This window comes from Leptonychotes weddellii, chromosome 6 (assembly GCF_054177405.1).
Source record: "Leptonychotes weddellii isolate Sample4059 chromosome 6, ASM5417740v2, whole genome shotgun sequence".
NCBI lineage: Eukaryota > Metazoa > Chordata > Mammalia > Carnivora > Phocidae > Leptonychotes > Leptonychotes weddellii.
The window spans coordinates 133,993,209-134,015,298 of record NC_138374.1 but is presented as its reverse complement, the minus strand read 5'-3'; the positions used below and the strand labels follow the sequence as shown (position 1 = coordinate 134,015,298).

Below are 22,090 nucleotides of genomic sequence, written 5' to 3'. Positions count from 1 at the left end.
CTCCTTTCAACTTCCCTAGGATCCCAAGATTTCAAACGTTCTTTAAATGTATTTGGCATATCCAAAAATAATAATAGTAGTAGTAGTAATAGTAATAGTAATGAATGAATGAATGTATTTGGCATATCCATTACAACAGTTTTACCCAACCTCATTTCTCTGAATCTTCAAAATCCTGAGTGAACTGTTCTGACAATAAGAATTTTTCATAGTAGGGGCACCTGGGTGGCTCAGTCGTTAAGCGTCTGCCTTCAGCTCAGGTCATGGTCCCAGGGTCCTGGGATCGAGCCCCACATCGGGCTCCCTGCTCGGCGGGAAGCCTGCTTCTCCCTCTCCCACTCCCCCTGCTTGTGTTCCTTCTCTTGCTGTATCTTTCTCTGTCAAATAAATAAATAAAATCTTAAAAAAAAAAAAAGAATTTTTCATAGTAAAGCTCAGCCATTTCCAGCAAAAGGTCCTGAGCATAGGAAATATCCACACAACTACTACAGAACACACACTTTTCTTATTTCCTAACCCTATGCTATCATAAAAGACCAGGAAAATCTTTAACATTGAGAGTTCTTGTTCCTCAAGAAATACCATCAATAAATAAAAATAAAAGATAATACATTGAGAGAATATATTTGCAACACATATAACTAACAAAGGATTAGTGTCAATTAATACTAATATATAAAGCATTTCTATTAATCAATAAAAAAGAAAAAGATAATCCAATAGAAAATTTTGCAAAATATACGAATGAGCACTCCACAGAGAAAGAGATGCATATGGCCAATAAACACATGAAAGGATATTCAACCTCCCTAGGAATGGAGAAATGCAAAGTCAGAGTTTAACTGACAAAAATAAAGAAGACTTATGATAACAAGTATTCAAGAGCATATGGATCAATTGAGTAGTTATATATTGCTGATGAAAGTATAAATTGGTACAATTTTTTTGGAAAAAATTTGGTATTATCTTGTAAAGTTGAATATTCATAAATTCTGATGAGCCAGGAATTTGACTTCTAGTCACATACTCAAAAGAAACTTGAGCACATATGGATCTGGAGACACACCCAACAACTGTTCTTCATTGGGGAAAAAAAAAATCTGGAAACAAAACAAATGCTCAAAAACACGGTAGCGTTGTTCTTCATTGGGGAAAAAAAATCTGGAAACAAAACAAATGCTCAAAAGCAGGGTAGCAGAAAAAATGTGCTGTATTCATACAATGATATATATAAATAGTATTGAAAATGAACGTATGAGGGGGCGCCTGGGTGGCTCAGTCAGTTATGCGTCTGACTCTTGATTTTCAGCTCAGGTCGTGATCTCAGGGTCATGAGATAGAGCCCTGTGTTGGGCTCCGCGGGGAGTCTGCTTCTCTCCCTCTTCCTCTCCCTTTGTCCCTTCCCCCATTTGCATGCTCTCTCTCTCTAAAATAAATAAAATAAATCTTTAAAAAAAGAAAGAAAGAGGGCACCTGGGTGGCTCAATCAGTTAAGCATCTGCCTTCGGCTCAGGTCATGATCCCAGGGTCCTGGGACTGAGCCCCCATCGGGCTCCCTGCTCAGAGGGGAGTCTGCTTCTCCCTCTCCCTCTGCCACTCATCCCTGCTCCTGTGCTCTCTTCTCTCTCAAATAAATAAATAAAATCTTTTTTAAAAAAGAAAGAAAATGAACATATGAATGTGTAACAGCATAGGATAATCATAGTTATATATCATAGGAAAAAAGGCACACAGAAGAAAGAGAGGGAGGGAGGGACACAAGGAGGGAGACATGCCCTAGTATCCATACATCTCTGCTAGGACCACTAATATCATTTCATCATGATACTAAAATGGTGTTTTGGAAACCCCCCTTGCAGTTTGGTCCTCAAAGGTACAGGATGTCAGTACCTGGATAGAGGGTCCCACAGCTCTGACCCTGAGACTCAGCAAAGAGTAAGGAAAGGTCACATTCCCACACATACATACCACTCTCACACACGCATCTGGTCACACACACACACACACACAACTTTATACATGTGCTGCTTGATCCCCACAAGGATTCACATGTTCTGTTACACCCAGTGACTCACTCCAGCACACAAGATGCTCCTCAACAATTTAAACGTCAAATTATCATATGACCCAGCAATTCCACTCCTAGGTATATACCCAAAAGAATTGAAAACAGGGGCTCCTGGGTGGCTCAGTTGGTTGAGCGTCTGCCTTCAGCTCAGGTCATGATCCCAGGGTCCTGGGATCAAGCCCCATGTCAGGCTCCTTGCTCAGTGGGGAGTCTGCTTCTCCCTCTCCCTCTGTTGCTCCCCTGCTTGTACTCTCTCTCTCTGTGTCAAATAAATAAATAAAATCTTCAAAAAAAACATTGAAAACAGATTCAGACACTGTACACCAGCATTATTCACTGCAGCATTATTCACAGTGGTCAAAACGTGGAAACGCAAGTGTCCCTCAGCGATGACTGGATAAATGTACTTTATACATACAATGGATAAACAGGAATGAAGTTCTGACAGACACCACAATGTGGATAAGTCTTGAAAACATCATGCTAAGTGAAATAAGTCAGACACAAAAGGATAAATATTGTATGATTCCATTTATATGAAGCACCTGGCATGGGCAAATTCATAGGGACAAAGAGTAGAACAAAGAATACCATGGGCTGGGGGATGGAAGGAATGTGGAATTATTGCTTAACAAGCACAGAGTTTCTGTTTGGGATGATGAAAACTTTGAGAAATAAACAGTGGTGATCGTTGCACAACACTATGAAAGTGATTAATACCACTGAACTGTACATATAAAGATGATTAAAATGGCAAATTTTATATTATATATCATTTACCACAATTTTAAAAAATAACCTCCCAGAGGACAAAAACCTGACTGCCCTGCCTATTTTTTTTTTTAAGTAGGCTCCACACCCAGCATGGAGCCTAACGCAGGGCTTGAACTCAAGACCCCGAGATCCAGACCTGGGCTGAGATCAAGAGTTGGATGCTTAGCCGACTGAGCCACCCAGGTGCCCCTGCCCTGCCTATTTAAATTCTTCATCACTCACCACATGCACTACGGCACCCCTCTTTGATTTCCTTGCAGCCTCTGGGCAGAGCTGGAGACAGAAAAGGACAGGCCCACTTCTTGGGTGGGGTAGTGACCACAGCTAGAGAAGATGAAGAGTTTCAGTCTGCCTGCGGATTTGACACAAGAACCAGCCTCTCCTTGCTTCTAGCCCCAAGCCATCCCACCTCTGTAGCACAGCCTGAGAGGTAAGGCCCTGAGATACCCAGCATCAAATCCACTCAGCCCCGCTGACGTCATGTCCAGCAAGACTTACTATCCGCCCCCTTCCATACACCATGACGCTTACGCAAGGTCCTGCCCTGGGTACTGGGCATTCAAGGAAATAAAGAACTCACATCCAGAGGGAGTTGCTGACAGGTCAACAGAAAATTATATTGAGAAGAATAAGTGATAAAAGACAAGCCCAGGAGAACAAAAGAAAGACTCTGAGGTGGGACAGGAGAATGGAGAGGCCACACGGGGGGCAGGCGATTAACCACATCTGAGCCTCAGCTCCCTCACACCTAAAATGAAACTAATAAACATGATGTTGTTGTGAAGAGCAAGGGAGATGATATTTAGAAACATGCTTTAATTCTTTAAAAAAACAATGAAGAGGGGCACCTGGGCAGCTCAGTCTTTAAGTGTCTGCCTTAGGCTCAGGTCATAATGCCAGGGTCCTGGGATCCAGCCCCGCGCCGGGCTCCCTGCTCAGTGGGAAGCCTGCTTCTCCCTCTCCCACTCCCCCTGCTTGTGTTCCTGCTCTCGCTATCTCTGTCTCTTTCAACTAAATAAATAAAATCTTTAAGAATAAATAAATAAATAAATAAATAAATCTTTTTTTTTTTAAAAGGAAATTTAATGGTGAGTGCTGTGAATTGTGTAAGACTGATGAATCACAGACCTGTTCCCATGAAACAAATAATACATTGTATGTTAAAAAATAATAATAAAAATAAAAAATAAAAATAAATTTTAACAACAAAATAGGAATGTGATCATCTCAGAATAAATATAAACCTTTAGGGGCGCCTGGGTGGCTCAGTCATTAAGCGTCTGCCTTCAGCTCAGGTCATGATCCCAGGGTCCTGGGATCGAGCCCCGCATCGGGATCCCTGCTCTGCGGGAAGCCTGCTTCTCCCGCTCCCCCTGTTTGTGTTCCCTCTTCGCTGTGTCTCTCTCTGTCAAATAAATAAATAAAATCTTTAAATAAATAAATAAATATAAACCTTTAGCTGAATTAAATTTAGCTTCATAAAAAGACCCTACTTTGTCCTTAATTTCCTCATTTTGCCACAAGCTGGTGAAAATCTACTACAGATGAGCACCGGACAGAGACTGCAGTTGAAAATAAGTCAGCACAAACTGCCCCCAATGCCTCTAGCCTCCACCCCACCAACCTCCCTTCAGCTTCAAGAGAATGGAGCAGTCCCTCCACAGTGACACCACATACATAACACATAATCTTATTAGAGCACTGATAATACTGCAATTCTTAGGAAAAGGTTGTCTCTTTTTTGCTAAGGTATTATTTTCTATCTTTGTAGGCTCAAAGTACTGATTTATGCACCATACTCAGATACATTGATAAAATAGAACAGCACCCAAGAAGAAAAGCTCCAAAGAAAATTTATGCTTCTTTTGGTCCTTTCTTTTGTTGATTCTAAGATACATTTTTTTCATGTTTTGACATCTTTAATATCATTATGCATTTCCTCCTTAGTGGTACATTCATGGAACAATCCATGTGGACAGTTGATGGCACCTAGAGAGTCTGGGAAAATGGTACCTCTAACCTTAGGGACATCGTCCCTTCTGATCACTATCATCTAGCCACAACCCGTGACTGGGTCCCACTGATCTTACCTCCTATTTCCTCTTAAATCTGTTCCCCACACCACCTCCACCAAATCCTACCGCCCTGACACTTCCTTGGCTCAAGTCTGGATCAGTTAGGATGCTTTCAGCTGTGACATAGAAATCCCATCTCAAAGTGGCTTAAACAAAAAGCAAACAAATCGCCTCACGAGATGGGAAATCCAGAGGCATGGCAGCTCAGGCCTGATCCACTCATCAGCACCGTGATGTCTTCAAGGAGCCTTTCATTCTCCCCACCCTGGCTTCACCATCTGGCTGAGTGAGATGTCTACCAGCATTCCAATCATCCGCTACAGATCACTTTGCCAGGGTTGCCCTAACGAAATGCCCAGACTGGACGCTTAAACAACAGAAATGTATTTTCTCACAGTTCTGTGGGCTGGAAGTCCAAGATCAAGGTGTTGGCAGGTCTGGTTTCTCCTGAGGCCTCTCTCCTAGCTTGCAGATGGCACCCTCCTTGACATGGCCTCGCGTGGTCTGTGCACATCCCTAATGTCTCTGTGTGTCCACATTTCCTCTCCTCTTAAGCACACCAGTCAGACTGGATTAGTGCCCACTCAAATGGCCTCATGCTAACTCAATCACCTCTTTGCAAACCCTGTCCCCAAATATAGTCACATTCAGACATACGAGGGTTAGGACTCTGACATATGAATTTGGGAGAATACGGTTCAACCCATAACAATCTATATGTCATAAATGTCCAGAGGGAAGAGGGATCCTCTCTTCCTGTGGCTCCTTTTTTAGAGGAGAGGAAACTTTTTACAGAGGCCCCCCGCACACTTTTCCTCATGTCTCATTGGCCAGCAATGGGTCAAATGCCCACTCCTGGGGTGCCTGGCTGGCTCAGTCGGTGGAGCATATGACTCTTGATCTCAGGGTCATGAGTTACAAGCCCCACATCAGGCATAAAGCTTACTTTAAAAAAAAAAAAATGTCCACTCTTGAACCAACCTCTGGCCAGAATGGTGGAACCACCCTGATTGCTTTAAATTAATCATCTGGATATGGGATTGATGTTGGTGAGCCCTGTAACAAGGCCCTCCAGTGTCTTCCATTTCTGAAATGGCCTCCTGATCATTTCTAAACCTCTTCTGTGTCCAGTATTGGCCCACTTCCATCCCTTATCCATATAGCTGTCAACAAAGATCCTTATAAAACACAACCCACCTGCACAATCCCACTAAAAACGTTTATATCATCTGCAAGAGCACCAAGCTCAAACTCCACACCAGTATCAGTTACCTTTTGCCACATAACAAACCACTCCAAGACTTAGTGGCTTAAAGCAGCAATCATGGGCGCCTGGGTGGCTCAGTTGGTTAAGCGACTGCCTTCGGCTCAGGTCATGATCCTGGAGTCCTGGGATCAAATCCCACATCAGGATCCCTGCTCAGCGGGGAGTCTGCTTCTCCCTCTGACCCTCCTCCCTCTCCTGCTCTCTGTCTCTCATTCTCTCTGTCTCAAATAAATAAATAAAAAAAAATCTTAAAAAAATAATAAAATAAAATAAAACAGCAATCATTTCCTTCCTTTTTTTTTTTGAAGATTTTTATCTACTTGAGAGAGAGAGCATGTATGTGTGGGAGTGGCAGAGGGAGAGGGACCAGCAGACTCCCTGCTGAGTGCAGAGCTCCACGACACAGGGCTTGATCCCAGAGCCCCGAGATCAACGACTGAGCCACCCAGGCACCCCAAAATAGCAGTCATTTCTTTTTGCTCGTGAGTCTGCAATGTGAGCAGAGCTCAGTGGGATGGCTTGTTTCTGGGACATGTGAATACCTTCCCTTTTCTTCAGTCACTTCTCCATCTTTCTCTCCTTCCTCCATGACCCTACCCCTTGGCACAACTTTGCCCCTCTCTCCCTCCCTTTCCTTCCTCTTCTGCTTTTTACTTTATCTGCTGATCCTTCCCTCTGTCACACCGCCTCCTCTCCACACCCACAGTTGTCCCTGTTCCTCATGGTGCAACCATCTCAGCCACACTCTCCGAGGCTGGAGATGCACCATGGGAGGTAGGGCAGATACTTCTCAGTCTCTGCTTCCACACCTCTTAGAGAATCGGTGTAAAGAGGTAGGCAGAGTGATCACAAATCACACAGATTCTAATCATTTCTCACATCTCTTCCCTTCTCTCCTCATCCCTCCCTCCCAAAATTTGCTCTTCTCAAGTCATGTTTGCACGTTTATCTTTGCCATAGGCTTTCCTTTGTAGAGGACCCAGGCTGAGACATAAAGTACAGAGATGGCTCTGGAAACAGGCTGTCACGGTGGGATTTTGGAGTTGAATTGCTCACATATTCAAAAGGAATAGCGGCCCCATTGCTGCTGCTCAGTGGGATTCCTTTAACACCTGGTGCTGATCCTCCCCACCTTTCTCTTCTTCACTTTGGGCCTTTTTTGTATTTTTTAAAGGTTTTATTTATTTATTTGTCAGAGAGAGAGGGTCCAAGCAGAGCAGGCAGCGGGAGAAGCAAGCTCCCCACCGAGCAAGGAGCCCAATGCGGGGCTCGATCCCAGGACCCTGGGATCATGACCTGAGCTGAAGGCAGACGCTTAACGGATTGAGCCACCCAGGCGCCCCCCCTTTTATGCATTTTAGATCAACTCCTCTGATCACTGAACCTCCATGTGCATTGGAAGATGGGAATCAGGGAGAGAAGTTAGGAGTGCAACAGGAGAACCAGCAGGGAATGTCACAGCATTGGCAGTGAAGAGGAGCTGAGGGAGTGAGGGAAGGGTTAAAGGGTAGCAACTGCTGCCGACTCCTCTTTCCACTACACTTCAGCCCAAATGCCACAGCACTGCCGAGTCTGAGGCTGGGTTGTAGGTGTTAACAAGCTGGAAATTGTTGGGATGTGGGGGAGGGTTGGTAAGAATGTAAAAGGAGGAATAAATGATTGCTTTTGATAGAGTATTGCTTTTTGTGGGCTTAGATTTATCACCAATGGCCAGTCCATGTCAAAATAAGTCAAAATGTACTTGAGGCCAAAAACTTGATGCTATGTGTATGCACTGAGAGAGAAAAGCATGGAAGAAAGGTCTCCCCACGACCTCACATCCAGCCTAGCTTCTCCAAGTGCTTTGTTTATGCTTTATTGTTAAAAAGGAAACTCTAGGGGCATCTGAGGTGCTCAGTCTGGTTAAATGTCTGCCTTCAGCTCAGGTCATGATCCCGGGGTCCTGGGATGGAGCCCGCTTCTCCCTCTCCCTCTGCTCCTCCCCTCTGCTCGCACTCCCTCCTGCCTTCTCTCTCAAGTAAATAAATACAATCTTTAAAAAAAAAAAGAGACAACTTTACTGTACAAAACTAACTCACATATGGAAAAGAAGATAAAACATAAATTATATAACAAGTGGTAACTGGACCTACCAAGGGATCACTTCATAATAAAAATATTGAGTCACTACGTTGTACACCTGAAAGTAATATTATGTTGAATGTCAATTATCATTCAATAAATAAATAATAAAAATAAAATAACTTTTTAAAGATTGTATTTATTTATTTGAGAGAGAGCACAAGCTGGGGGTAGGGGCAAAGGGAGAGGGAGAAGCAGGCTCCCCACTGAGCAGGGAGTCTGATGAGGTTCCATCCCAGGACCCTGGGATCACGACCTGAGCTTAAGGCAAACGTTTAACCAACCGAGAGCCACCCAGGTGCCCCAAATTAAAATAACACTTAAAATAAATTTTAATTTTTTTTTAAGATTTTATTTATTTGCGAGAGAGAGAATGAGAGACAGCATGAAAGGGAAGAGGGTCAGAGGGAGAAGCAGACTCCCCGCTGAGCAGGGAGCCCGATGCGGGACTCGATCCCGGGACTCCAGGATCATGACCTGAGCCAAAGGCAGTCGCTTAACCAACTGAGCCACCCAGGTGCCCCAACACTTAAAATAAATTTTAAAAACTAAAATATCTCAGGGGTTCCTGGCTGGCTCAGTCAGTGGAACATTCAACTCTTGATCTTGGGGTCGTGAGTTCGAGCCCCATGTTGGGCATAGAGATTTATTTAAAATAAATTAATTAATTTAAATTAGTAAATGAATAAATAAGATGTCTCAATTTCCCTTGCATCCAAAATCAGAAGTAGGTATCCACGTGGCAACGTCATTGCTACAACTGCTATAAGAAATTAGAATTCCTGGCGCGCCTGGGTGGCTCAGTTCATTAAGTGACTGCCTTCGGCTCAGGTCATGATCCTGGAGTCCCGGGATCGAGTCCCGCATCGGGCTCCCTGCTCGGCGGGGAGCCTGCTTCTCCCTCTGACCCTCCCCCCTCTCATGTGCTCTCATTCTCTCTGTCTCAAATAAATAAATAAAATCTTTAAAAAAAAAAGAAATTAGAATTCCGTTTAAAAGCTCTTGACAGTTTCCAGTTCTTTCAGTTAAATAGCAAAACAAATGCACTTGCCATTGTGTTCAAGATCTCTGAGCAGTTAGTGCAATGGTGCTGACTTTTTTCCTAATTTTCCTCAATCTAACCACTGTATAATCCTCATTCCATCTTCTGCCATTCCCCGGCAGTGTTAGGAGTTTTTCCTCCTCCCTTTCTATCCTTATTCACCCCGACAATCTGTGTTTATTTGCCATTAAATCAAGGTCTCCTATACCCTTGGATACTGAAAGTCCATGTTCATCTTTGCAAATCCTTAAAAAAGATTTGCACAGTATTATGTTTCCTGGATACTCTATGCTGGTGTTGTATGTGGATGACCTTAGCCTCTAACTCAACAATGCCTACCAGTAGGACTCAACAATTTTACTCTCCTCTTTCACTTAAAAGGGCTACAAGGTGGGGCACCTAGGCGGCTCAGTCATGATCCCAGGGGGCCCTGGGATCCAGCCCCCACGTCAGGCTCCCTGCTCAGCGGGGAGCCTGCCTCGCCCTCTCCCTCTGCCATCCCCCACACACACACCCGGTTGTGCTCTCTGGCTCTCCCTATCTCTCTGTCAAATAAATAAATAAAAATCTTTAAAAGGGCCATAAGGTTTCTAAGGAAAAATTACAATTTTGTTTGACATGAGTCTATTACCTGTGCGATGTCTTTTCACGCAACACCTCAATACCTCCCAGTAGAAGCCATTCTCAAGGTCCTGAGGACAAGTGCAATTTCACCATGTTGCATCTTTTGAGGCATGGCTGCCTATTATTAACAATAACACCGGGTATTCTTCAATTGCTGACTGTTTAATACAAGAGACTGGAGCTGGGCTGCGGGAAGCGGAAGGAAAATGTTCCCCCTCAAACAGGGCTTAGCCAGGTCTTCCTGATTAGGATAAGAACTTTCCCTCTTGGGGCGCCTGGGTGGCTCAGATGGTTAAGCATCTGCCGTCCGCTCAGGTCATGATCCCAGGGTCCTGGGATCGAGCCCCACATCGGGCTCCCCGCACGGTGGGGAGTCTGCTTCTCCCTCTCCTTCTGCTGCTCCCCCTGCTTGTGCTCTCTTGCTCTCTCTCTCAAATGAATAAATAAAATCTTTAAAAAAAAAAAAAAGAACTTTCCCTCTTTTGTCAGAAGATGGAATCACTTTAGGTGGGATGATGGTAGGTCACAGAGACAAGCAAAGCCCTATTGCCTAATACAGGTCTTCTCTGGACCTTGGAGAGCTGGACAGCCTCCCTGCCCAAGGGCTGTAGCCGCAGCTCTAATTCTGGAAGAGAGACCATTTACCTCTATAATTCTATATATAATCTGGCTCCTCTTGAGCTGGTATTCATCAAAAGACACCTTGACCTCAACATTTTAAATGTTACCAGATAATTCAAAAGACCTCCAACTCTTTCCTTGCTTAAGATCAACAACTGTAAGAAATACCAAAATTGAATTAAAGACAAAAACAAACAAGGAGTTGAACCAGTTCAGTGTGATGTTTTGAATAACGACAAATTCCCAAGATGTTTTAGGGACACAGAAACTTCTGGATATGAACTTAATTTCATAAGACAAATGGAGACATTTTTCCTGATTTACAAATAGCAGTGTGTGCCTTGAATGAGGACAGGGATACAGGTCAGAAAGTGACATTTTTTTTCCAGCTTGTCACTCAACACCTTCTCTCAGAGGATCTTTGCTACTTAATCTATGTGTCTCCATGTGTCGAAGAGCTCTTGTAGTTCAAAATTTTATGATAACAAAAGGTATAGCAGTGATTACCTCTGGGCAGGAGGTTAGGGATCTGGGGTCAGTGTATATAGGGAGGGGCGCTAGGAAACTTGTGGGGGCTGCTATGAGGCCATTTGTCAGCCACCTCCCACTTTCAGGGAAGCTGTCCCAAGACAGCTGTCGTGAGGGGCGCCTGGGTGGCTCAGTTGGTTAAGCATCTGCTTTCGGCTCAGGTCATGATCCCCGGGGTCCTGGGATTGAGCCCCGCATCGGGATCCCTGCTCAGCAGGGAGTCTGCTTCTCTCTCTCTCTCTTGCCTTCTGCCCTCCCCCTGCTCACACTCTCTCTCTCTAAAACAAATAAAATATTTTTTAAAAAGAAAAAGCAGATTTTCTATTTTAAAAAATAATTATAAAAAAATAAATTAAAAGCTTGTTGTTTCTCGATCAGCCCAACGTGCCCGCTGCGGGACAGGCCACACAGGTATCTCCTGACCCTCTTCACGTCACTCTGCTGGAATTGGGACTCGGAACGAACACAAGGCAATGCGGATACTCTGGCTGCCGTGAATGACAAAGCCATTTGTCCCAGTCCAGGAAACTGTGGCAGGCTAACCCATTAACTCACAAGTAGGGGGAAATCTCAGACTCACCACAGCTCCTGCCACCACCGTAGGTGTCCCCAGGAACACGGCTTTCTCCCTGGGCTCAGGCCATGTCTGCTGAGGCTGGCTGGGTCATTCATAAAAGCCTCAAGAATCATGCTAGAAACCCCCTCAGGTAGAAGCTGGTGGCGGAACAGACCGTAGCAGCAGGTGCATTTCCCCCCGATCCCCAGGACGAGCACCAGGACGATGGCTCTGGGGAGAGGATGCTGGCTTGGTTTAAGACCCACTACCTGCTCTTCGGCAACTTTCTTGGGCTTCTTTGCAGCTTCTAGGGGAAGAAAGGGAAGACACACAGGCTTTGTTCCCCTGGGACAGCTCATGAGAACGGGCCACTGCTAGAGGATGTGAGAATACCTCTATGCAACAGTCTGGCGCCGCGGATATCATCCCTCCTGGCCACCAGCTCCCAGCGGCTGTCCCCTCACCAGTCCACCGCTGGGCCATGAGGCCTCCCGAGGTCAGCACTCTCTCTGCTGAGGCTATCTGCCCACTCTCAAGCACAGGCTCAACCCCTGGATTCGTCTGCTCAACTAACTAAAAATGAAAACTATCAGTATGCCGACTGTGAGAAATGGAATCGGGAAGATGGGGACCAGAGGACCCAAGGATGCTTCCTGGATACAGCACTGACCACTCAGCTCCCTCTGGAAATCCCAAGGCTAAAGCCTCAGGAGCAGGAATAGCTGGGAGGGCACACGACCCTTACCATCTCAGCCCTGAGCCCCTTCACAGCCACACACAGAATGAGGCCCCAGGACACGCCTTAGCTACCTAACACCCTGACTGCTTTAGACCAGACCCCAGGAGAAGCCAGTAGTCAACATCTAGACCAATCTCAAGTCGGCTGCGAAGTGCAGCTTCTGGGCATCTCCACGACTGCCCCGCTAGCCCAGGACTTCAGCATCCAGCCTAGCTCTGCTCCCCCCACTCCCCTGCACCCTGAGCTCCCCCCACTCCTCTGCACCACTGTGGCTGGTGAGACGCCTGCACTCTACCCTCTAGTGGCCACAGGGGGAACAGCAGGAAGCCGAATCTGGCCGTTGTCCTCAAGGGGAACCGAGATGCGCAAGGTCACTAGCTGGACTGTCCTTTCTCTTCCTCCCATCTTTTTGTGGATGGTTGCAAATCTTTTATAGTGATGCAAAAGCCTAAGCCACGTTTCTACAATCATTTAAATTGTTACTTCAGTCAAAATTCTATTGGATCCTTTTTTTTTTTTTTTTTTAAAGATTTTATTTATTTATTTGAGACAGAGAGAATGGGAGAGAGAGAGCACATGAGAGGGGGGAGGGTCAGAGGGAGAAGCAGGCTCCCTGCCGAGCAGGGAGCCCGATGCGGGACTCGATCCGGGGACTCCAGGATCATGACCTGAGCCGAAAGCAGTCGCTTAACCAACTGAGCCACCCAGGCGCCCTCTATTGGATCCTTATGTGTATGGTTCTCTCTGTACACTCCCTGAATTCAGTTATTATTATCTTGGCAGAAGACGTTAGTCATAACCCCCACCACCAGAGAGTGCTGTCTATGGGCTACGCCAAGGAGCCCCTCCCCCAGGAAGGCCACGCTAATATCATCCTTTTCTGCGTGGGCCAGGATGCAAAGGTTTGGAAACACTGATCCAGCAAGATTCAAAAAAGGGTTTTGAATTAAATCAAATAAGATGCCATGGGGACGCCTGGGTGGCTCAGTCGGTTAAGCGTCTGCCTTTGGCTCAGGTCATCATCCCGGGGTCCTGGGATCGAGCCCCGCATCGGGCTCCCTGCTCCGCGGGAAGCCTGCTTCTTCCTCTCCCGCTGCTTGTGTTCCCTCTCTCACTGTGCCTCTCTCTGTCAAATAAATAAATAAAATCTTTAAAAAACAAAACAAAACAAAAAACAAATAAGATGCCATGAATGAATTAATGAATGAAATCAGAGTACTTGCTTTGCGTCTTAATAACTGCAAATCACCAGCCTCTCCAAGCCTTGATTTTCCAACTGCGATAGAAAGAATTTACAGGATTATGAGGATTAACAAGGAATGACATAAGTAAAAGCTATAAAACATTATACAAATTTAATTATTACCTTGGACGTTAAGAGTTACACCACCGTTTCCCTAACAGACCACTCCCTTCAATCTCACCTTTCTGCCATATACCCTGCTTTCATCAACAAACTATTCTTCAGACGCCTTTTCCCCCCAAAATCACTCTCCACATTAAAAAATGTCGTCAGCTCCCCTTTGCCTACTCAGTCAAGTCTAAACTCCCACCACAAGGATCTCAGTCATCTGGCCGTCACTCCCTCTGTTTTCCGTGAACCCAACGGATTGGCGGGGGGAGGTGCCCAAGTCCAATCTGTCAGGTACACCAGCCACTAGGGGGCGTAAGGTCCCAGGGTCGGCCTATATTGCAGAAGTTTATCCAGAGAAATCAGAAGCAACGCACAAAGGGGCAAGTTCAACGCATGAAGGGGGGAGGCCGAAGTCAGAGCTGCAGAAACAGCGTCAGAATGGGATTTAGGCGGAGTACCTGGGTCACTCAGTCAGTTACACGGCTGACTCGATCTCAGCTCAGGTCTTGATTTCAGGGTCATGAGTTCAAGCCCCACATTGGGCTCCACGCCCAGCATGGAGCATCCTTTATTATTTTTCTTTTTTGGAGCCTACTTGAAAAAAAAAAAAAAGAATTGGATTTAGGGGCAAGGGAAGGACACAAGCCATGTAGTTTCATAAGGATGGGCTCAGTTACACTGTCCTGACAACCAACCTCCAAACCCCAGCGGCTTAACACAACAGAGACTTATTATTTGCTAATGCAAAGTCAGCAGCAGGCCTGGTGTGGGGTGACTCATGGTGACTGTCTTCCATGAGGCAGTCTTGTTGCAGAAGTTATGATACATCTGGGGGATGGTGCAGGCTTTTCTTTGCTTCAGCTGGAAGAGAAACTTATCACTTCTACTCATACCTCACTGTCCACAATTAGTCAAACTGCCCCACCTTCTTTCAAGAGGACTGGTAAGTGTGGCTGTGCTGGATAGAATCCAAAAATGTCACCCACTAGGGGATGGGCTGAATGGGGGATGGGCATTAAGGAGGGCACTTGTTATGATGAGCACTGGGTGTTACACATAAGTGATGAATCACTAAATTCTACTCCTGAAACCAATATTACACTATACGCTAACTAACTAGAATTTAAATAAAAATTTGGAAAAAAAAGAATGTCACCCACAATCCCTCCCCTCCCTCTACATGGAGGTCACTCCTCTTGTCAATAGTGCAGCCTACTTCCCCTCTCCCTAAATCTGGGCTGGCATGGTGACCTCCTCTGACCAAGAGAATGTAGGAGAAATGACAAAGGTGCAGCCCTTAAGCCCTTCTGTTTTTGCTCTCTTGGAACCCAGCCTCCAACGTGGAGAGCGGCGTGAAGAACTAAGGAGCCCCCGCGGAGCTCCCAGCTGAATGCAGCAGCGTAAGCCACCTGTCTCACGGGGAATGATATGCATTGCTCATTCGACCCACAGAACCCAGAGAAATAACCCAAATGTCTATCTCTCACCAAACTGGCCCTTCAGCTCACTAAGCAATAGAAACAGACAAGAGGCAGGGGCACCTGGGTGGCTCAGTTGGTTAACTCTTGATTTCGGCTCAGGTCATGATCTCAGGGTTGTGCATGAGATGGAGCCCCAGGTTGGCCTCTGCACTCAGCACAGAGTCCGCTTGAGATTCTCTCCTTCTCCCTCTGCCACCCCCCTCCACGCCCCCACTCCCCATGCCCCTGCTCTCAAGAAAGAAAGAAAGAAAGAAAGAAAGAAAGAAAGAAAGAAAGAAAGAAAAGAAAGAAAAGCTCTCTTAAAAAACAGAAAAAAGAAATTGACAAAAGGCTAAATGGAGTCCCAGGCAAGGCTTTATTGGGGCTTTTGCTTGAGCACAAGGGAGGCAGAACAAAGAATCCTCAAGTGCGCTCGCTGAGAGGTCAGGCAGAGTTTTTTAAAGAAACTTAGGTGGCGGGAATGCCGTCCATTTCTGTGTCAGGAAGGACGCTGGGTTTGAGGTTGGCGATGAAGAGAATAACTACCACGACTTCCAGTGTTTTGATGAAACCTCAGATGCAAGGCCATGTGGCCAAGGGTCCGTGATTTCACATTGTTGGAGCCTTCGCTGTATCCCTGGGGGTTGCAAACTTCTATAAGTTTGCTGTGGCCAAACCAAGAAAGAAGGGCATATGAAGATTTCTATATAAATTATGATTCCATGAAAGATTTTGAAGAGGTGAAGAGGCTGGTATCTTCCTTCCAGAGTGCAAAGCGATTTGGAATGTAAAGAACTTCTTTGGGTTGAGTTCCATTGAAGTTTGTCAATGACCTGTATTCCTAAACAATGAAACGTGAATATTGGGTTATGGAATAGTTTCTCTTGATAAATAAACAACGAACAAATACTGTGGGGAGAAAAGAAAAAGGAAGGAAGGAAGGAAGGTAGGAAGGGGGGAAAGGGTGACATGGAAGCATGTAGACGTGGGATTCATTAGCACCTGTGTGCTTAAAGGTCATGCCTCTTCATGCATCTTCATGTCTAACTAGCAGGTTAAATCTCCACCCCTGAGCATGATTTTCACTATTATTATGAGGAGGAAAGTCGGTGAAAGGTCAGCAGTGGAGTCTGCTCACATCTTTGCCAGTCTTTGTAGCCCACATGCTCCTTTCAATAAGCATCTTCCCTTTGCACTTGCCCAAGATGCTACTCAAGAAGCACTGAGTTTTAGCTTTTTTTCTTCCTCTTGGAGGCAGCCAAAGAATGCTGGATTCTGCGGTCAGGGTTGAGGGGACCCAAGTCCAGTCCCTGCTCTGTCTCACATCAACTGATGATAAATAAATAAAACATGGCAAATCCACACAATGGAATATTATTTGGCGATTAAAAGGAATTAAGTACTGATACATGCTACAAAAAGGATGAACCATTTATACGAAATGTCCAGAAGAGACAAATCCATAGAGACAGAAAGTAGATCAGTGGTTGCCTAGGCCTGAGGGAGTTGGGAGGGGAAACAGGGTGTGACCGCAGTGGTTATGGGTGTTTTGGGGGATGTTGAAAATGTTCTAAAACTGACTATAATAATGGTTACACGACTCTGTGGATATTCTAAAAACCATTAAATTGTACATTTTAAATGGGTGGGTTGTATGATATGTGAATTGTATCTCCAGTAATGCTGCTTTTAAAAAAACCAAGGTTGGGGTGACTGGCTGGCTCAGTCAGTGGAGTGTGTGACTCTTGATCTCAGGGTTGTAGGCTGGAGCCCCATGTTGGGTGTAAAGATTACTTAAGAATAATTAAACCTTTTAAAAAAATTAAAATTAAAATAAAATAAAAACTGGATAGTTTTCAGTTACTGGGGAGGTTTTAAGTATGTCTTTAACTGTGTTTGGAGCAACTTCTTCAATTGTAAATTTTATGAAATCTAAATGCAGATCAACAGTTTCTGGTGAAAACTTAGCATACAAATTGAGCTGAGCTGTGAGTGTTAAATACACACTGGATTTTGAAGAGTTAGCAAGAAAATAAATTTTTTGTTATTGACTACATGTTGAAATGATAATACTTTGGCTACACACACAAATGTATTAATTTCACGTTTCTTTTTATTTCTTTTAATAGTGTCAATAGGAAATATTAAATACATATGTGGTTTGCATTATACGTTGTTTGATTTGCTCTTCACCATTAATTAGGGCCTAAAGCCTAAAGTTACATGTAACTTATAAATTTTGCCCAGTAAAAATACAAATGACTGGGGCGCCTGGGTGGCTCAGTTGGTTGAGCGACTGCCTTCGGCTCAGGTCATGATCCTGGAGTCCTGGGATCGAGTCCCGCATCGCATCGGGCTACCTGCTCAGCGGGGAGTCTGCTTCTCCCCCTCCCGCTCCCCCCTCTTGTGCTCTTTCTCTCTCTCACTCTCTCTCTCAAATAAATAAATAAAATCTTTAAAAAAAAAAAGAACTTGAAAGCCATATATTTAAAAAAAAAAATACAAATGACCGAAGACTAGCCCAAAGGTGTATTGCTCAGTTTGTCTCTAACTTAGTTGACTTACTCCATCATGCCCTTCCTGACTCTACCAATCTCTATTCTGCAAATGCTCTTTGTTTTGGGTTTGGTTTTTTTAAGATTTAATTAATTAATTTATTTATTTATTGACAGGGGAGGGGCAGAGGGAGAGAGAAAATCTCAAGCGGACTCAGCTCAGAGCCCACTTCCGGGCTTGATCACCTGACCCTGAGATCACGACCTGAGCCGAAATCAAGAGTTGGACACTTAACCGACTGAGCCACCCAGGCATCTTGTGAATGCTTTGAACCAGCTATATGGTAGGTCAGTTTCCTCACTGAGTTGAATAAACCTTTGACACATGTTTACTGTACAGTTGTATGAGTCATGTTTCAACTTTTTTTTTTAAAGATTTTATTTATTTATTTGACAGAGAGACAGAGAGAGAACACAAGTAGGCAGAGGGAGAGGGAGAAGCAGGCTCCCCGCAGAGCGGGGAGCCCGATGAGGGACTTGATCCCAGGACCCTGGGGTCATGACCTGAGCGGAAGGCAGACGCTTCACCGACTGAGCCACCAGGGGTCTCCATGTTTCAACTTTTTAAAATTATATTTAGTATGGTCCAACAAATTCAGATCACTTCTTTAATGTAAAATTTATAAATACTTGGGCCTGCTTCTTCCTCTCCACCTTGCTTTTACTCTCACTATCTCTGTTGCTATCTCTGTCTCTCTCAAATAAGTAAATAAAAATCTTTTTTAAAATTACAAATACTTCAAATAAAATGTCTAAAAGAAAAAGAAATTCACAGCCTTGTTACCCTAAGAAAATTTTGTATTCATTCTTACCGTCTCTCAATTTGTGACTATAACTTTTTCACATAGATGTAATTATAAAATGGATGCTATTTTGCATCCTCAATAGGTACGTGCATAAAAATCATAAACATTATTCATGTTTTTACATGTTCTTCATGATTATCATTTTTAATAGCTGCATATATTTCACTGGCTTTTGTGTTCTAACTTAACAACTTGCTGATCGTTGAGAATTTGGTTGCTTTCCAACTTTTTACTCTTACAAAGCATGCTACAATGAACATTTTCCACATATGTATGTATATGATCTTTTGCTTCTGTTTATTTCCTTAGGGCAGATTCCCGTGAGAGGGATTACTGAACTTCAGAGTGTGAACAATTTTAGGGCCATTGAAAGGCGCTGCTATAATGTGTCCAAAAAAAGGTTGTGACCATGTACACGACCACCACCAGTCCACTGATGTGCCCGTTTCCCAAAATGTCCCTACCCTGATGAAAGAGTGTAATTTCGTTTCTGTTTGTGTTTTGCTATAAACTATTCCATGCAAAATAGACTCTCAATTTAAATGCTGCTTATAATTTACTGTTTCCTATCTGAAGGAAAACGGGCGCTCTGGGGCACCTAACACAAGAATGATTCCTCAAGTGGAGCTCCCACACTGCAACTGAGGAACCCACCTAGCCGACTTCCACAGCCAACAGCCTTTGTTGTGGAGAAATGGATGAGCCCCAGCACGCTCGGCCTACAAAACACAGGACTGGAGCGAGATACTGGTGTGTGGGTAAAATCAGACTGAGTAATGAGTCAAGGATGAATGGAAACATGGAATATAGCTAGAGCACTTCTCCTGTAGAAGTTAAGAATGTGCTCAATAGGCACCATCCTTAAACACAGCGGCACTTGTTTGCTAGAGCTGACGTGGGAGCTTAAACAAAAACTCATTTTCTCACAATTCCGGATGGAGGCTGGATGTCCAAGATCACAAGGTGTGGGCAAGTTTGATTTCTACCAGAGCCTCTCTCCTTGACTTGCAAATGGCCCCATCTAGCAGTGGCCTCACAAGGTCATCCCTGGGTCTGCATTTAAGTCCTGATTACCTCTTCTTATATGAACCTGAACCATATTGGGTTAGGGTCTACCCTAATGACTTCATTTACCTTAATTACATCTTTACAGGACCTATCTATAAATATAGTCATCTTCTAGGGTCTGAGGGGTTAGAACTTCAATTTATGAATTGAATGAGGGGTGGGGGGCGACACACACACAATTTAGCCTATGACAGTAGTTTCTGCAATATTTGCTGCAACTTTGTAGACTTAAAAGTTGGTAAGGTTAAGTCCCCTGGAGGGGTCGTATTTATTAAATCACAATTAAAATAGGCACAAAATAATCAGGGAAAAAAAATCCCTCTTTACATTGTCCTGCAAAGAGCAGTAAAAGGAGATTAATCTCAGTAACTCTTTCCGTAATCCCCTTTCTCCCACCGCTGTCTGTCCACCTGCAGAAAAGCCACCTGCGCACCCAGCTCCCGGGCTGCTTCCCCCGACACACACACACTCACCCCCCGCAGGCCCCGGCGCTTCGGAACGTGGATTTAGGGAGCTCCTCACGCTCCCAGAGCGGCCTTTCCGGATGGGCCCCTTCCGTAAGTCCGCACCGCCCAGCGCAGGGCCGCGGGCCGGGATGCACAGCCGGGGGTGGGGGTCGGGGGGGCAGTGGGGCGAGCCGCAGGTGTCGCAAGCGCCGGAGGCCAACGGGCGCGAGGAGGCTGGCAAGGGACCGGGTCCGCCGCGGGGCCCCCGTCCCCAGGAAGCCGAGCATCCCCGGCACTCCCGCCGCCTCCCCGGGGCCCCTCCCGCCGGAGCGCGGGTCTCGCCGGAGCCCCGGGGGCGACACGGGCGGAGTCCTCCTCCTACACAGCCCGGAGCCCGCACCTTCTCCGCGGACAGATCCCCTCCGAGACTGTGGTCGGGACCGAGAGGAAAGGAAGCAAGACAAGCGGCCGCTAGATGTCCCCTTTGTCTCATCACAGCAGTGCAGGGCGCGGCCGGCCCCCCCAAGTTTCGTTGGTCCTCGGCTGTGGCCAGGAGACAGGCTTCGCGGCCACGGAGGTTCCCGGTGGCCCACCCCGCTCCGGTGGAAGCAAGTTTGGGGGCGTGGCGTCCTGTGCGAGCCCCACATTGGGTGTAGAGATTACTTACATTAAAAAAAAAAAAAAACTTTAAAAATTTTTATAAATAAATAAATTTGTTCTTTCTAGTCTCATTTGAACCGATTATAATGCCTGCGTGAGTCTCCCCTATGAGCAAAACAAAATCTTTAACTGGGATCATTTTCATATCTGTATGAGATTCATTTTACCTTTTTTCCGAAAATGATCTTTCAGCAATGTTAAGAGGTAGATTCACTGTAATGTTTAAGAAGTGTAAGCTTCAGAGGCGCCTGGGTGGCTCAGTTGGTTAAGCGACTGCCTTCGGCTCAGGTCATGATCCTGAAGTCCCGGGATCGAGTCCCGCATCGGGCTACGTGCTCATCAGGGAGTCTGCTTCTCCCTCTCCCGCTCCCCCCTCTTGTGCTCTTTCTCTCTCTCACTCTCTCTCTCAAATAAATAAATAAAATCTTTAAAAAAAAAAAAAAGAAGTTTAAGCTTCAGGACCTCTTCCAAGGCCCTCTACTTAATGCATTATTTTTCTTAAAGAGCGCCCCCCCCAACTTGTATAAGCTTCAGGCCCACCAAATCCATACCCCCCTCCCCCTCCCCCTGCTGACTGCCAGCTCCCTCAGCTCACATTGGGTAGTTGAAAGATTTTTATCTTTTTTGATTATTATTTTTTTAAGTAATCTCTACACCCAACCTGGGGCTCAAACTCAACAACCCTGAGATCAAGAGTCCCATGCTCTACTGACTGAGCCAGCCAGGAGCCTTAAAAGACCTTTTTTTTTTTTTTTTTCAAGATTTAGTTACTTATTTGAGGAAAAGAGAGAGTGGGGGGAGGGGCAGAAAAATCTCAAGCCGACTCCCCGATGAGTGCGGAACCAGTGCATGGGCTCAATCCCACGGCCCTGAGATCATGACCTGAGCCAAAATCAAAAGATGGCGGCTTAACCGACTAAGCCACCAAGTCACCCCAAAAAGATTTTTTTTAAGGTAAAATCATGACTCCCATAGAAATATAAAACAAAAAAAAAGAAATATAAAATGAACATGTTAACAACTCATTAATTAGTCCTATAGAGCAAAAATGTAATTTATAGAAATCACCTCCTTTCTACAGAGAACCCAATCAGATCGGTACAAGACAAAAATCATTTGCATTTCTATGAACATGGACCGTCTGCATCATCATCAGACTTCTGAGTTAACTTCTTTCCCCACAGAGTTGCAAAACAGTCAAAGATAATGAAGAATACTAACCTCTGCAGAGTCCAAAAACTCCAAGGAGGGTCCTCTAGTCTAGACAAATCCTAGTATTCCACTGGGAGAGATGCTCAGTATTCGCCATTTCAAAATCCTTCACAA

General features: G+C 45.1%; 1 protein-coding gene and 1 long non-coding RNA gene across 2 annotated transcripts in view; both read right to left on the bottom strand.

Annotated features, from left to right (window-relative positions):
- The window catches only part of CD244 (CD244 molecule), a 44,069-nt gene extending 31,139 nt beyond the window's left edge, over positions 1-12,930 (bottom strand). The window contains exon 1 of the mRNA XM_081825311.1: positions 11,701-12,930. The gene's annotated coding sequence lies outside the window, so the exon portion shown is untranslated. The remainder of the gene's footprint in view (positions 1-11,700) is intronic.
- Positions 12,931-15,586: 2,656 nt separating this feature from the next.
- On the bottom strand, positions 15,587-21,166 carry LOC115944619 (uncharacterized). The gene is made up of 2 exons (XR_004079134.2): positions 20,132-21,166; positions 15,587-16,070 (listed from the first exon to the last, which is right to left on the bottom strand). It is a non-coding gene; the product is annotated as an uncharacterized LOC115944619 (long non-coding RNA).
- Positions 21,167-22,090: the final 924 nt, after the last annotated feature.